Source organism: Ceratotherium simum, chromosome 7 (assembly GCF_057802395.1).
Source record: "Ceratotherium simum simum isolate JZ-2026a chromosome 7, ASM5780239v1, whole genome shotgun sequence".
NCBI classification, from domain to species: domain Eukaryota; kingdom Metazoa; phylum Chordata; class Mammalia; order Perissodactyla; family Rhinocerotidae; genus Ceratotherium; species Ceratotherium simum.
This window is the reverse complement of record NC_141906.1, coordinates 3954742-3967376: the sequence shown is the minus strand read 5'-3', so window position 1 is coordinate 3967376 and position 12635 is coordinate 3954742.

Below are 12635 nucleotides of genomic sequence, written 5' to 3'. Positions count from 1 at the left end.
TCTGAGATATTCAAAACATGAGAAGGATTCTATGTGCTGTTTTTTTGGCTTGAAGATAAGGGGGACCACGTGTCAAGGAAATGGGAACATCGGTCCCACAACCCCATAGAACTGAATTCTGCCAACAACGAGTGAGCTTGGAAGAGGATCCTGGACCTGAAGTGGCTGAGAACTGCAGCCCTGACTGACACCTTGATTTTAGCCCTGTGAGACCCTAAGCAGAGAAGGCACTCATGTCGTGCTGCACCTCTGATCTCCCGAAACTGCAAGATAATAAGGGATGTTGCTTTAAGCCATTAAGTTTGTGGTAATTTTTACAGAATCAGTAAAAAACCAATACACCAGTCTTGCAACTTCCCCTGAAACATGAAGTATAACATGAAAGATTAATTAGGAGAGGGAAGAAGTGCCTCCTGCCGAAAACAGTACTTTGGATCTGAGGTAGACAGTGTAACACTTCAACCTAGAATCTCAGAGATCCAGATTTTGAGACCTTCGGGTTGATCTTTGCTATTGCCTCCTCTAGACTCCCTCAGCACCATTATGTAGTTTCATGGTAGTATATTTCAATGTTTTGTAATTATCTATTTATGTGACCGTCTCTGCAATGTGTTAGTGTCTTAACTGAAGGAACTATGTGATTTACTTTTGTATCTCCCAAACTTAGCACAGAGCCTGACATAGTGGAGCCACTCAAGGTAGTGTTTGTTAAAGGAAACAATGAATGAATGTATGGGAGAATTAATCAACTATTGACACTGAGAGCCAAATGGTCGAAGTATTTGTTGGGATCACAGAGTGAATTTTAGTTTTAAATTTCTATGTATAAAAAATTCTTATTTGCTCTGTATTGCTTTCCAACTCAAAAAACCATACCCATCATGCTCTTTGATCAATTGATTTAGTTAAAAGAATGACTGTTAAATTTACCAAATCAGTTGCCCTCCTAACTGAAGTAACTATAATTATACGAGTTATTTCTATAGGTGTTAACTTCCAAGCCCTATTAACACCAGTTTTCTCGAGTGATTTCTGAGAGGTTCAGTTCGTCCACCTTGATGCCTGTGTCCATCTACCTGCTTTGTCCAAAAACAAAATTTATTCTGGAGATGTTCTTAAAAGACACAGAAAAGAAGCTCACCCCTCAGGAGAGAGAGTGCTTGATCTCTGGAGTCACGAAGCTGCAAGAGATGCTAAGAGAGTGTTTTGACCTTTAAGGGAGTACCTAAACCACATAATTAAGCCTTCCCTTCTTTAAGATTTCCAAGGGTACAGTCACCATAACATCTCTTTGTAGCCCATCGCAATGGTCCAGAAATTCATTCATTCACTTGCTATCATCCTTCCCTTAGAACTGCTCCCCAGTACACAAGCATGAGATGGACTCACCAGCCATGTTTGCATTGCATGATTCTACCACCTCACCTCTCACCCCACTTCAGTCCCCAGCCACGGCTGGTTGGAACTGGGTTAAAAACATGATCTGGGATGAACCAAGCAGATTCCTCATCCTAATCCTCATGGGAATTGGTATTTGGAACTGAGAAGCAGCTTGTTAGTTTGTATTGTACCCATACAACATAAACTGGAAGCTGTTGGATGGCCACTTTCCCTTGAAGGACAAGAGAAGTAAAGAAAGCCAGTCTGTAGTGATAAATAAGTGAAAAGCAATAGAATATATTAGAGTATATGAGGAAGCCATTTGGTTTAAAACTAATTCTGCCTAACTTTGTTTTCCCAAACGGGCTTGACGTGGCCTGTTGGGCATGCATTGTACATCCATTTTAAATATTGTCTATTTCCCAAAGACAAGAATGATGCTCTTAAAGATAAGGATGCGACTTCTCCCATATCAGCATTTCTTTTAGGATAAGCACCTCTCCCTAAACTAAGGATTAATTACTGACCTGCTGTGCTTACTTTGTCACCACTCATCTTGTGACCTCCAACCTGCTGTGTTCATTGATCTACTGTGCCAGCAAAGCATCTCGCAACTATTGTAAAAGGAACATTCCTATCATATGTGATGTACGCTCTCTGTTTCAAGATGTTATGTAACCACTCTGTACACCCCACTTCTTTGGTTCCCTTCCTTCCTTAAGGGCTAGTCCTCAGATATGGCTCATAATAAACTGACCCCAATTTTGATTTATAGATTGATTATAGATTATTTGCATCAACAGTAGAGAAATGGAATTAATCAGCTACAGAGAGAAACTCAGGCATAATGTGGAGAAGGAACACTGCCTGGGTTCCAGAAGGCTTTCCAGAATCTATGAGTCCTGGCTTCAGGCTGCTTTTAGGCTCTTTAAGGAATCTCTTTATCCTTAAAATATATCCCCACTCCCACTTTTGTTTTCTTATACTAACTAGATTTAGTTTCTGTTGTCTCTTAATGGTGTTCTAATGAATACACTACCAGAAAGTTATCCTCTCTTTAAGCACATCTTTCCTTTCTGGGTGGGGGGATGTGTGTGTGGGGAGCATAGAGTCATATGTATTGCTATTTCATTTAATAAATATTTACTTAATGCTTATTACATGCCAGAAAAGAAGACTAAACCAAAATCTTCGCTCCCAGGAAGTTGGGATACTGGAGCCTGGCTATTTCTTCCCAACACAGGACTCCTCTAATGAGCAGTCTTTGTTCTAGAGCTCCTCATTTGGTTGGACAAGACTGTTGGAGGCTCTTCCTGGCCAGTTCTGTTTGTTTTTGCTATTATCTTTCACAGGCATAATTCCAATAAACTGCTTACACTCCTAACTCCATTTCAATGTCAGCTTCCCAGAAGACCCAACCAACACAGATGGCCTTCAAAGAAAAATGGAGGAAGCATTTTCATTTATTCAATAACTATGTATTGACCATCAACAATGGCCAAGCATTATGCTAAACACCAAGTATATTGGCGAACAGGATAAACAAAGTTCCTTTCCTCATCGAGCTTCACTACGTTAAATAGAAATGACATGACACAACACACTGGACCTAGCAAATAATAATAATTGAGCAAAGAGTTACAATTGTGATATTAAGAAAAATACAAAGAAAAAGTAGAGGGAAAGCTGGATGGGGAAGATTAAATATCAGAGTATGTGGATCTCAATGAGACAATAAAACCTATTGTTTCCTATGTTAATCATCTTCCTAATTTAGGACTCAAGTCTGGAAATTGTGAGATTCCTTTCACAAGTGCAGAATACAGGAGACTTGAATGGTGAAAAATGTATGGGAAATTTAAGCAAAAGTAGAAGTTTAACTTGAACTAGCTGCTTAAAAAAAAAAAAAACTAACTTAAAGAAGGATCCCATTGTCAGGAGCACAATGAGCCCGTGATAGGCAGTAATTGTTCCCCTATGCTTTACACTGGTCAGACACCACCTGGAATCTTGTGTTCAGTTTTGGAGTCCTTTAAAGACAAATTTTAGGAATGACAAAAGTCAACTGGTGACTGTAAAGGGCATGAGGATGGAGGAAGGGCCTTGATCCATATGGCAAAAGGTCCTGGGGATGTTCATCCAGAACCAGACCAGACTAGAGTGAGTCATTATATCCATCTTTAAATAAATGACTGTCCTATGTAATTAAAAAAAAAAAAAAACTCAAACCATTTGGTTCTAATTTCTCCTGAGGACAGAAGTAGATTACAGTTTAGTATAAAAAAGAAAAAATAAAAATTCAATTTCTGAAACCTAGAACTATCCATTAATTGAATGAGCTCATTCATGAGGTAGTGAACCCCCACTCCTGAAGAAAGTGGAGCCCATGTAGTGAGGCTTCCTGTGAGTGATACTTTGATACTGGGTTTTCAAAGATTGGAAAATATATGGATATGAAGTGTCTAGAGGAGCCTGTAAGAGAATTTTGTATCATTCAGGGCTCCATATAAGACAAGAGGAGGGGTGAGGGTAGGACTAAACTGGAGTTGCACACTCTGCCAATCTATATTCAAATACAAATTTTCCAAAAACACTATGCCAGAGCAAGATGGTTAAATAGGAAGCCCCAGACCTCATTCCTCCACAGAGACACTTACTTAACAACAATACATGGACCAAAAAGCCTTTATGAGAACTCAGGAGTCCAGTTAAGAAGTCACAGTACCGCAGGCAAGTGCTAAGCCAAGAATGTTCACATTGAAATGGGTAAGAAAAGCCATTGCATTTGACCTGTGACAGCGCTTTCCCCAAGCGGACACAGTTCAGTGCAACTGGGAGAAAACGCCCAACTTACTGCTTCTCCCTAGGGAGGGAAAGAGAAATGTGGAATGTATGTCCAACATTCTGGCTTTTCGGGGGGCTGCCTGAGGGACTGGTTCTGTCTTACCTAACTCAGAGTGCTGGCAGAGAACTGGCACATTTGGATACCTGGAGGCCACTGAGAAAAAAGGACAGCTTGATGGCTTCTTGCAGCATCAGAGAATCTGCAATATGTAGACATACACCAGAGGGAAAAAGAGATTATGAGTTCCTGAAAAAGAAACTGGCAAACCTCTCTAATTTTGAAATTATATACACAAGTCCAGAGAAGACCTGGAAAAGATTGGAGAGGACCCCAGAATCTCTAGCCAGGCTGATTAGTGAAGATCTTTCTTTGTACAAAGCCAGTCCATAAAAATGGGAGAGGTGGCTATATTTTCAAATGCCCAAATCCCAGCAAAAAGTAACAAGGCATATGAAGGAACAGGGAAACACAGCCCTATCAAAGGAACAAAATAAATCTCCAGAAAACAGCCTAAGAGAAATGGAGATCTGTGAATTACCTATTAAAGAATTCAAAATAACCATCTTTAAAGAGCTCAATGAGCTACAAGAGAACACAGATAGACAACTAAACAAAATTAAGAAAATGATGTATGACAAAATGAGAATGTCAACAAAGAGATAGAAACTATGAAAAAAAGAACTAAACAAAAATTCTAGAGCAGAGCAATACAATAACTGAATTGAAAAAATCACTAGAGGGATTTAACATCAGACTTTATCAAACAGAAGAAAGAATCACAAACTCAAAGACAGATCATTTGAAATTATTGAGTCAGAGGAACAACAACAAAAAAAGAATGAAGAAAAGTAAAGAAAGCCTAAGGGACTTATGTTCAAATGGAACAACATATGCATTATGGGAGTCCCACAAGGAGATGAGAAAGGGGCAGAGAGCTTATTTGAGGAAATAATGGTTAAAAATTTCCAAAATCTGAGAAAGGAAATGGACATCCAAATTCAGGAAGCTCAAAGAACTCCAACTGGGAGGAATCCAAAGAGGCCTACACTGAGACACATTATAAACAAACTTTCAAAAGTCAAAGACAAAGAGAATCTTGAAAGCAGCATGAGAAAAGCGATTTGTTACATACAAGAGAGTTCCCACTCTATTATCAGTGGACAGATCATCAGAAACATTATAGGCCAGAAGGGAATACGATGATATGTTAAAAGTGCTCAAAGAAAAAAAAAACCTGCCAACCAAGAATATTCTATTTGGCAAAACTGTCCTTCAAAAATGAAAGAGAAATAAAGACCTAGCTATAGAAACAACATGTGAGAGAGTTCATTACCAGTAGACCTGCCTTACAAGAAGTGCTAAATGGATTCCTTCAAGTTGAAACAAATGGGCACTAACAGCAATATGGAAGCATATGAAAATATAAAGCTCTGTGGTAAAGATAAATATATAAATAAATACAGAATACTGTAATGGTGATGCATAGATCACATTTTGTTCTGGTATAGAATTTCAAAGATAAAAGCATAATAAATAACTATAAGACTATATTGATGGATATAAAATATAAAAATGTCATTTATGACTGATAAATAAACTGGGAGGCAGACAAGTAAAGGAATAGAGTTTTTGTATGTAACTGAAGTTAAGTTGTTATCAGTTTAAAGTAGTTGTTATAAGATGTTTTATGTGATCTCCATAGTAACCACAAAAAAATACCTACAGAAGATACACAAAAGAAAATGAGGGGCTGGCCCACTGGTGTAGTGGTTAAGTTCATGTGCTTCGCTTTGGCAGCCCAAGGTTTGCAGCTTTGGATCCCAGGTGTGGACCTATGCACCGCTCCTCAGGTCATGCTGTGGCAGCATCCCATATACAAAATAGAGGAAGATGGGCACTGATGTTAGCTCAGGGCTAATCTTCCTCAGCAAAAAGAGGAGGATTGGCAATGGATATTAGCTCAGAGCCAGTCTTCCTCACAGAAAAAAGAAAACGGGACAGGAATTAAAGCACATCACTACAAAAAATCAAAAAAACATAAGGAAGGAAGCAAGAAAAGAAAAGAAGGACAAAATAACCATAAGATATATAGAAAACAATGAACCAAATGGCAATAGTAAGTCCTTCTCTATTAGTAATTACTTTAAATTTAAATAGATTAAACTCCCCCATCAAAGACATAGAGTGGCTGAATGGATTAAAAAAACAAGATCCAACTATAAGGTGTCTAAAAAAGACTCATTTTAGATATAAGGACACAAGGTTGAAAGTGAAAGGATGGAAAAAAATATTCCATACAAATGGTAACCAAGAGAAAGTAGGGGTGGCCATAATTAATTCAGACAAAATAGACTTTAAGTCACAAATTGTCACAAGAGAGAAAGAAGGACATTATATAATAACAAAATTATCAATTCACCAGGAAATATAATAATTATAAATATATATGCAACTAACATCAGAGAACTCAAATATATGAAGCAAATATTGACAGAATTGAAGTAAGAAGTAGACAGTAACACAATAATAGTAGGAGATTTTAATGCCCTACTTTCAATAATGAATAGAACAACCAGGCACGAGATAAGGAGGAAATAGAGGAATTGAATAGTGCTATAGACCAATTTGATATCACAGACATATACAGATACTCCACCCAACAACAGCAGAATACACATTCTTCTGAAGTGGACAGACCATCATCCAGTATAGATCACATGTTAGGTCACAAAACAAGTCTTAAAATTTAGGAAGATTGAAACTATATCAAGTATCTTTTCTGACCACAATGGAATAAAACTAGAAATCAACAGTAAATGGAAAGCTGGAAAATTCACAAATATGTGGAAATTAAACAACAAACGCTTGAACAACCAATGGGCCAAAGAAGAATTCACAAGAGAAATTAGAAAATATCTTTAGAGAAATAAATATGAAAATACAACATACCAAAACTTATGAGATGAAGACAAAGCAGTACTAAGAGGAACGTTTATAGTGGTAAACACCTACATTGATAAAGAATAAAGATCTCCAATCAATAACCTAACCCTACACCTCAAGGAAATAGAAATAAAGAACAAACTAAACTCAGAGCTAGCAGAAGGAAGGAAATAAAGATTAAGTTGGAATAAACAAAATAGAGAATAGGGAAATAAGAAAAAAATCAACAAAACTAAGTGCTGGTATTTTGAAAAGAGCAACAAAATTGACAAACGCTTAGCTAGACTGAGAAAAAAAAGAGAAAACAAAAATCAGAAATGAAAGAAGAACCATTATAACTAATGCCACATATGTAAAAAGGGTCATAAGAGCCTACTAGGAAGACTTATACACCAACGATTTGGATAACTCAGAAGAAATGGATAAATTCCTAGAAATATACAATCTCCCAGGATTAAATCATGAAGAAACAAAAACTTGAACAGACCCATAACCAGTAAGGAAATTGAATCAGTAATCAAATACCTCAACAAAGAAACACCCAGGACTAGATAGCTTCACTGGAGAATTCTACCAAATATGCAAAGAAAAATTAACACCAATCCTCAAATCCTTCCAAAATATTTAAGAAAACACTTCCAAATTCATTTGATGAGGTTAACATTACTCTGATATCAAAACCATACAAAGACACTACAAGAGAACTATAGACCATTATCCCTGATGAATATTGATGCAAAAATCCTCAAGAAAATACTAGCAAATCAAATTTAACAGAACGTTAAAAAGATTATATATGATGACCAAGTAGGATTCCTGGAGTGCAAGGATGATTCAACATATGGAAATCAACCATTGTAATACATCACTTTAACAGAATGAAAGACAAAAATCAAATTGTCATCTCAATTGATACAGAAAAAGCATTTGACAAAATTCAACACAATTTCATGATGAAAATACTCAACAAACTAGGAATAGAAGAAAACTACCTCAACATAATGAAGCCTTTATATGAAAAACCCACAGCTAACATCATACTCAATTGTGAAAAACTGAAAGCTTTCCTTTAAAATCTGGAACAAGACAAGGGTGCCCACTCTCACCACTTCTATTCAACATAGTACTGGAAGTCCTAGCCATAGCAACTAAGCAAGAAAAAGAAATGAGAGGCATCCAAGTTGGAAAACAAGAAGTAAAATCATCATCTTCACAGATGACATAATCTTATATGTAGAAAACCATACAGATTCCACAAAAAAACTTAGAATAAACGAATTCAGCAACGTTGCAGGATCAAAATCAACACAAAAATCAGTTGCATTTCTACACACTAACAATGAGCAATCCAAAAATTAAATTAAAACAATCTGATCTATAATAGCACAAAAAAGAATAAAATACTTAGGAATGAACTTCACTAAAGAAGTCATGGACCTAGAACAAGCCGGATGCCCCACGGTGGCGAGTCTGCCCCTCTGGTGCCACCACTCATGCACATCTGCCCCTCGCTGTTCCCGGCGGGCGCCCACCACCCCGTGATGTAGCTGCTGGCACATGTGGTTCACACTGTGCATCACACTGTGCGTCACTCTGTGCATCTTGCGCCAGCAACTGGGCCACAGGTGCCCGGTGTGGCCGAGCTGGCAGTGCCTGTGCGCCACGACCCGCAGGTGCCAGGAGCCCCTGCACCATCACGGAGGCCAGGGGCCACCTCAGGCACCTGCCTGTCCACTGCCAGAAGGGCCGCCGTCTGGGCCGCCTGTCTCAGGCCTCCCGGTGAAGAGCGCCCGCCAGAGGGGGTGCCGTCGGGTTCCTGGGGCCCCCAGGGGTCCGAGGAGGCCCTCAGCCCGGGCCCGCAGGCCTGGGGCCCGCAGGGACGGCTCGCGGAGGGCGGGAGACGGGCTGCAGAGGGAGCCCCGGGGGAGCAGCCGCGGGTGGGCGGGCCTCGCGGGCCTCGGGGGAGAGGCAGGTCCGCGCTCTCGGGGGCTGGCCCCCCGCTCCTCCCCGACCCGCGGGGTTTTCATCGTCCGCGTGCTCCTGAGACGCGCTCAGGAGGGCGGGTCCCTCCCGGTGTGGCGCGGGGGCGGCCACTGAGGAGGGCAGTGGGAGCGCCCCTCCTGGTCAGCCCCAGTGCGTCAGACGGGGATCCGTCAGGAAACGCAGAACCGCTGAGGGGTTTAGGCAGAAGGACATTTCATACGGAGGGATCAGGGCCGGGGCCAGGGTCCGAGATCCGAAGCAGGGGAGTCCTGGGGACCGCCCGCCACTCTGAAGTGGGCGACTGCCGCCCAAGCCTTGTGCCCGCCATCCGCTCGAGCCGTAGCGGGCTTGCCCAGACCTCACGCCGGCCTCCTCTCGGAGCCCAGCACCGGGTCAGGCGGCGAGGGCCCTGGTTTCCGGACCTGTAGCTGCGGCCACACGCAGGCGAGGGTGCGAGGCCGTGGGGCAGGCTGCCCAGCACCGGCGCCCTGGGGCTCTCAGCGTCTGTACCACCTCCTCCTCACCTCCCAGGCTCAGCAACAACGTTGAGCCACGGCCTAACACCCTGCAGCCGCTGTCGCGCCAACGGCGCACGGCGCCCCCCAGAGCGGAGGGCGGACAGCCTCGCTGGTTGACCGTGCGTCTGGGCGTGTCGATTCCTCCGCTGTTCAGACACACCTCATCCGAACATCTAGGGCCTCAAGACTAAACGAGAAAATTAATCACCGTCAACCCTCCTTAAATAAGATGGTGAGGAACGAGAAAAGGAGAAAGTGGGTAATATATATGAATTACAGATAATATAATCCCTGGTTAATATACATAAATATATACGTGACAAGGTAATTAAAAAAGGAAAGACATACATTGCAAACTACAAAACATTGAGGAAAAAATTAAAGACACAAATAAGTGGAAAGACACCCATATTCATGGATTGGAAGACGATATTGTTAAGATGTCCGTAATAGCCAAATGATCTTCAGATTCATTACAATCCCTTTCAAAATTCTAATGACAGTTTTTTTCAGAAATAGAAAATTATCCTGAAATTCATATGAAATCTCAAAGGATCCCGAATAGCCCAAACAATCTTGAGAGAGAAAAACAAAGCTGGAAGCCTCATACTTCCTGATTTAAAAACACGTAACAAACTTATAGTATTAAAACAATATGATACTGGCATAAAAACAGACATATAGACCAGTGGAACAAAATAGAGAGCCCAGAAATAAACCATAATGTATATGGTCAGATGATCTTCAACAAGGGAAGGGTGCCAAGGCTACACAACGGGGAAAGGGTAGTCTCTTCAACAAATGGTGCTGGGAAAACTGAATATCCATGTGGAAGATAATGCAGTTGGACCTTTACCTTATACCATATATGAAAATTAACTCAAAATGGAATAAACACGTTTTATAGATTAAATGTTTGTGTCCCTCCCAAAATTCGTGTGTTGAACCCTAATCCCCAATGTGATGGTATTTGGAGGTGGGACCTTTGGGACATGATTAGGCCATGAGGGTGGAGCCCTCATGCATAAGATTCATGCCCTTATAAGGAGGCACTGGAGAACTTCCTTGCCCCTTTGGTCATATCTGGATACGGAGGATGGCCATCCATGAGGCGGAAAGTGGAACTTCACCAGACACTGAATCTGCAGGCACCTTGATCCTAATTAGACTTCCCAGCCACCAGAATAGTAAGAAATAAATTTCTGGTGTTTATAAACCACCCAGTCTGTGGTATTCTGTTAGGGTAGCCCGAAGGGACTAAGACAGAGATTGGTACCGAGAAGTGGAGTGCTGCTGTAACAAACACCTAAAATGTGAAAATGGCTTCAGAACAGGTTCATGGGTAGAGGCTGGAAGAGTCTTGAGGTGCATGCTAGAAGAAGCCCACATTGTGGGGAACAGACCATTAGGGGAAATTCTGGTTAGAGCCCTAAAAGAAAGGAGAGCTGTAGAGAAAGGCTTAATCTTTTTAGAGAATGCCTAAATAATCCTGAACAGAACGTCAGTAGAAATATGGACAGTAAAGGCCATTCTGATGAGGTCTCAGATGGAAATGAAGATCTTGTTACTGGAAACTGGAGGAAAGGTCATCCTTGTTATAAAATGGCAAAGAACTGGGATGAATTGTGTTTGCGTTCTAGTGTTTTGTGGAAGGTGGAACTTTCGAGCAATGAAATTGGATATTTAGCTGAAGCTATTTCTAAGCAGGGTTGAAAGTGCAGCTTGGCACCTCCTGACTGCTTATAGTAAAATATGAAAAGAGAGAAGTGAATTAAATATGGAATTATTAAGCAAAAGGGAAGTATAAATATTTAGAAAATTCTCAGCCTATCCATATTGCAAAAAATGAACCACTAAGGGTGTGGCCACTCAACAGTTCAATGAAATAAGTATAGACCAGCCATCTCAACAGAAGAGAGGAGATATCCTCTAAAACATGAAGAATGACCCCACAGCCAATTCGGAGATCATTAGATCTGCCACTCCCATCACAGGCCTAGAGTGCAAGGGCCCAGGGGCCAAAGCAGTTTCAAAGGAGAGGCTGCTGGCACTTGTGGGACCTTGGTACTTGCTGCCCAGTGCTGCCTCACATGGCGGACTCTGCTCCCTGCACTGCAGCCCCATGCGCCTCAGCCGCCACAGGGACCGCCCTGCCAGGCCCCAGTGCAGCGCAGTGCCGATAGCCAATTTTGGCAGCATCTGTGTGGTGCCAACTCTGTCACCTGCAGAGTACATAGGCCCAGGGGGCATGGCTGCCTCCACGTAGGTTTCAAAAGATGGAGCTGCCTGGAACCATGGGCTTTCAACCCCAACCTGAGAGAACCACTAGGGCAGGCCCTGGCAGAGAGTTGCCATAGGACGGTCCCACCAAGCCTCGGGGGTGATGGGCCTGGAAGGCAGAGCAGCAAGCCAAAGAGGACTATGCTTTTTTTTTTTTTTTGGTGAGGAAGATTGGCCCTGAGCTAGTATCTGTTGCCAATATTCCTTTTTTTGCTTGAGGAAGATTGTTGCTGAGCCAACATCTGTGTCAATCTTCCTCTATTTTGTATGTGGGATGCTGCCACAGCATGGCTTGATGAGTGGTGTAGGTCCATGCCCAGGATCCAAACCTGCGAACCCCAGGCTGCCGAAGAGGAGCACGCGAACTTAACCACGACGCCGCTGGGCCACAGTCCAAAGAGGACTATTCTTAACCCTTAGGTCTAATGGAATCCGCCCTGTTAGGCTTTAGACTTACTTGGGACTGGTCACTCCTTTCTTCCTTCCTATTTCTCCCTTTGGGAATGAGAATGTCTATTCTCTGCCTGTCCCACAATTGTATTTTGGAAGCACGTAACATGTCTGGTTTCACAGGTTCACAGCTGGAGAGGAATTTTCCTCAGGATGAATTGTACCTTGAGTCTCACCCATAGCTGATTTAGATGGTGTTTAGATATGACTTTGGATTTTAGGCTTTTGAGTTGACA